Genomic DNA, 5,380 nt, shown 5'->3' on the forward strand with positions numbered 1-5,380 from the left:
TTGGAAGGAATATTGAAGCTTCCCTGTGCGTGTGCACGTTTCTATTCACTCTATGTCTCACAGAATTCACAAAATGTAAATGGAGGGTGAAAGATTTAAATTCTGCTTATGAAGAAATTCTTCATTTGGAGATCAGACTTTGCATTTTCTCACCAACTCCTTAGACATATATCACACTCGCACTGGGGAAAAAATTTCCTTTTTCTCTGAAAAGAGTCAAGACTTCTGTTTTTGGTAATTCAGCAAGCTTGATCCTGGACCATCCCTCCTGATGCAATCTGGAAGATTTGAAGCTTAGGGCGAATGTGTATCTCTCACTGTTGTATACCCTAGCTGTGCTGAGGCATTACTTTCCTTTACTGTGTAACTCTCTTTTTGCTCCCCCATAACATCTCTTTCTGGTCTCCCCATCAACCTGCACCTATTATTGACATTGATTGGTAGGTTGGTAGAAATCCTTCAACCGATCAGATCCTTGTTGATGGTAGCCTTGAGGATATCTTAAAGTACCATAAAGTTTGAAAAATGTATAAAATAATCTCTTGGAGTTGAAGACAGTCACTGCCAGGGGGAAAATCCAGCAAGTTGGAATCCTCATAAATAGGTTGACATATTTCATGCAGTGAAATGCTTCAATAATTCAATCGTTGAGTATAACCCTCTAATTAAACTATCTACTGTATTTAGCTAGATACATTATATCATGACACATGTTAGGTTATATTCAGAACTATGAACATTATAGTTTAAATGTAATTTAAAGGGATTGTGATGGAAAATTGTGACTACCTGCATTTTTTCACCCCAAGAGCTACTTTCATTTGTAATCTCCACAATGACTAAGCTTTCTTTGATGGGGAAACTTGTACTAAGGACACATTTAGCTATTTCACAATCTAAAATCTACTCTTGGAAAAGCCACCTTACACCACTGCTATAGTGATCAGAACCACAGTGGAGCCCTCACTTCCATAGTCGTTCCACTGACCAGCCAACACGTGGGAGTCAGTGGCGAGAACACTAGTGCGCTCTGCTCCTGGAATTGTAAGAGCCAGAGGAAAACATATATTTCATGTCAAGATTTGCTTTGCCAGGATCCATGGAGATGCCACAGAGAGGCCACCTGACTTTGGTCAGGTACCTTCCAGGGTCCAGTGTGTGCTGTGGCCTTATCTCTACCGAAACAGAGATGTATGGAGGAAGCCTTGAGACAACATCTTAGCAGGCTTGACTCTGACTCTGACCCATGATGTCCAGCAACACTGAATAGTAAAGACTCCACAAGCACTGCCTGCTGGCTGGTTTCCTCCAAGCATCCACGTCCGGGCTGGTAAGCAGGATGGGTATCACTCTTTTTTTTTGAAATTCATAGGATTACCAGTGTCCAGACTGATGTCCACTCATTTATTCATCTCTAGGCTCTACTCAAAAACGAAAAACACCTCCCATGCCATATGCCCCTTGATCCAGGTCTCAGTTCTCTGGGTCAACAGTTTCACATTTAAACATTGTATTTCTGTTTGTCTGTGAATTCCTGTAGCAACTAGCACTGTTCTTCCTCCCAGGTTTCCCCTGTCCACTCACTCCATCTCGTGGGCTGGGCGGCAGCCTCCCTCCGGCTGTAGTTTGTTCCCCTGCTGTCCGGCTGCTCATTCTCCAGGATCTTCAGGAGAGCACCTTCTCAAGGACACATCTTACCGTGAGATATTCCCTTCATCTCACCTCGTCCCTGTCATTTCATCTCACCTGTTCCCACCTCATGTACAGGTGAATGACAGAGAACAAAACTCAAGATCTCATGTTTAGAAATGATTCAAAGCTTTAGAAAATAGGCCATGAGATCACTTTAAAAAGTTACACGTTTGGTAGGTCAAAGGGCACAATCTTTCAGTTATGAGGTGAATAAGTTCTGGGATCTAACGTACAGCATGGTGACGATAGTTAACAAGACTGGATTGCATACTTGAAATCTGCAAGGGGAGTAGATCTTAAGTGTTCTCACTATCACAGAAAGGTAATATGGGAGGTGATGGGTGTGCTAATAGCTTGACTGTGGTGAGCATCTCACAATGTGTACATTCATCAAATCTTCGTGTTGTACACGTTAAATATACAATTCTTATATGCTAATTATATCTCTGTAAAGTTGGGGGAAAGTTACAGACAAACAAATTATGATATATGATTGAGAAAAATTTTTACTGATTTCAAGGAGAAAAAAAGAAATTCTGTCATGATAAACCGTTCAACATTAACTTCTTAAATCATCATCAGTTTGGGACATATTTTTCTTAACTTTCTTTATCACATGCCTAAGAATTACAAATTTGGATAGCATACTCAACTCAATGATTGAAAGGGATGTTAGGAACTATCTTTAGAGAGTCAAGCTCCCTAGGAAAATCATAGCTGAGAATATCTGATACTTGGAAATTTATTTAATGGTGCTATCCAAATACTTTTAATGCAAATATGAGTTAATATTTCTTTCACAAAATCATGCTTATTTTACATTTTAAAAAGGAATGTGCTCTATTGAAGCCTCATACCAACATGGCAATGGCAAGAACAGATGCCATGGATGCTGTATGCTAGAGACAAGCAGTGAGCAGTAATGCTGAGCTACGAAGGGAGTCAGACAAGGACTTTGACACAAGGTGCACATGGAGAGCACCTTGTGCTATTGATGGTTAAGTCCCATGTGCTATTGATGTTTAAGGCCCTCAAATTGACATGTTGAAGCCTTACCCCTCAATGGTATGGTATGGTATTTGGAGGTGGGGCCTTTGGGAATTGATTAGGGTTAGATGAGACCATGAGGGTGAGTGCCCAAGATGGGATTAGTTTTCTTATAAGAAAAGGAAGAGACAAATTCCTCTCTCTCTCTCTGTTTCTCTCTCTGTCATATGAGGACACAGCAAGAAGATTGCCATCTGCAGACTAGGAAGGGAGCTCCCACCAGACATTGACTTTGCTGGCAGCTGTATCTTCTAAACACGCAGAATGCAGAGAGGAAGTAATGATACTATGTTGCTGGCTGGAGGCAAGAAGGATCGCCCCTTGACTAGAATATACCAGATCTCGAGTCTAAGGTTTCTTTCAGATACAGATGAATGAGATGAATGAGATCCCACCTTCACATGAGTGGCATGCTGTGGGAGAGTGGTATTGGCAAGTTGTGTGTTTTCTAATATTTCCACTCACCTTGTTTGAGTTCCTGCTCATCCTAGGTATCTTTTCCTAAACTAGATGCCTGAACGGATTTCCATAGTAGCCTTGGTGGTGTAATCATCTGTCTTTGTTCTATTTATTGCTCAACGAAAGTTGTTTCCCATCAAAAAACATTTTCTCTCAAGTGAGAAAAGTGCAATAATTAGATGTTAAATGAGGCCTTTTAAATATTTGCAGCTTTGGAGAAGCTGCTGATAATATGATAGGATTTTAGAAAACTAGATTCTCATTTTTCCTTCTAAAAATAGCACTGAGTGTTTATAAGTAATTTGGAAGCATATCTGATTTTCATATATGATACATGGAAGAAACTTTTTAAGGAAATCTAATTGTGCTATCCTAACATATCCATTCTAAGGCTTTATGCCATTGGACACTGGTAGCCAGTAAGTTGAGGGATATTCCTGAGATAGAAATTAGACATATATATCAGGAGTATAGTTTTTGTCACTCCAACCAGAAAAACATTTGAAACTAAATCAGGCATTAAGTGATTTATTTAGCAGGACCTGTCATGTTACTGTCAAAATTAAACACTAGATCATGCAGGAGCAATGCGCGAGCAGCAATGTAGCCAGAGGCTGAGCAGCAACATCTATGGTGTCAAAGTGAGTTATTTGAGAATGGAAGTCATGGTATGCAATGTCATTTTGAAAGATCTAATAATAAAGTAAGGGCTTATAAAAAAAGAAAAAAACACTAACTGAAGGGGAAAAAGAGAGAGACATATTTGACTTTTGAGAAACCAAATGTTTAACAGAGGTGTTGAGCACTAAGACTAATATGCAAATATTGAGGACCATCTGATTTAGCAGTTTGCTAGAAGCTGGGTAAACAGAACTGTGAGACCCAATGGCTGTGTTTAAGGGATGGAGTTTCAGAACCCGTAGGCAGTCACATGTGCCCCAGCCAATCACATCCCCTAAAGACTTCCTTTCACAGTTCGTTCCCAACACAGTTTGCTTTAAAAATCATTTTTGAATGTAGTTTCCCAAAGAAACATTTGATATAATGCTTCATAAGATTACATTTCAAGATCTTGCTCTAAGTCAGTCACCATGAATTATTGCCAAATCCTCCCTCAAAATTATTTGTTGCATCAGTTTGTTGGGAAATAATGTCCATCTGTTCAGCGCTGGTATTGTAAAGAGTGAGCCATCTTGTGTGTCCCAACCCTCTCTGACATGACCTTCCGTGACAGGGTCACACAGAGGATCAGGCAATGTCAGTGCTAGACAAGGAAGTGAGATTGATGGTGTCTTGTTCAAGATGTGCTTGGCCAGTGTCACTAACATTTCGGTTGTGCCCGGGAAACCAGGCACCAGCTGATCTCTCAAGCTGTAAACAGGAAATTAATAATATCTCTGACTTAAAGAGCACACAAGCAATGTCTCTATCTTAGGTTTCTTTCCTAACATCTTTATTGTTATTTATTAAGTGTCAGAGCCAGAGCTAAGCTTGACAAGAAATGAAGTATAGAGAACCAGGTCACGGCCCTAACACCCAACAAAATCCAGTGCTCATAGTAAAAGGCGAGCGATGGTTGATTCAAATAGAAGCTGCTCTTGAAATAAATGAGCTTTCCTTAAAAAAATTGAATAAGTTCTTTGGCAAATGTTGACTTAGAAAATGCAGTACTACAAAAATCACTTGGATTGGATTTTTCTACTTTATATGGAAATTTGCATTCCTTTATATGAATATTTCAGTGCAGCCTTCTTAAAATATTAAATTTTACTTCACAAAATAAGAAGAAAATAGAAAAGGACCACAAAGTCATTTAGTTTAATCCTCTACTCTAGTTTAGAAATGATTTACATAAAACACTACTTTTAGAAAAAAATAAACCTAATTCATTCTGATCAACCTGCAAGCAGGCTAGATCAGGCAGCTCCTGAAGCATCATTTTTGAAGAAGCACTTTTACCCTCGGTGGTCAGAGGTGGGTCAGCAGTAACTGAGTGAGCAAAGCATCCTTGGGAAGGAGGACGTGAAGAGAGGCCCAAGGAACACAGCTTCCCCGCCCGCATCCCCATTTGTGGTGGCAGCTACAGCAGACAGCAGATGAAGAGGGAAGCCTCGGGTCCACCCACCCAGCCAGCAGGAGGGATAAGCAAAGGGCAAGATTATAAACCTGGCCCTTCAGATCA

The sequence above is a fragment of the Equus przewalskii genome, chromosome 28 (assembly GCF_037783145.1).
Source record: "Equus przewalskii isolate Varuska chromosome 28, EquPr2, whole genome shotgun sequence".
Taxonomy (NCBI): Eukaryota; Metazoa; Chordata; class Mammalia; order Perissodactyla; family Equidae; genus Equus; species Equus przewalskii.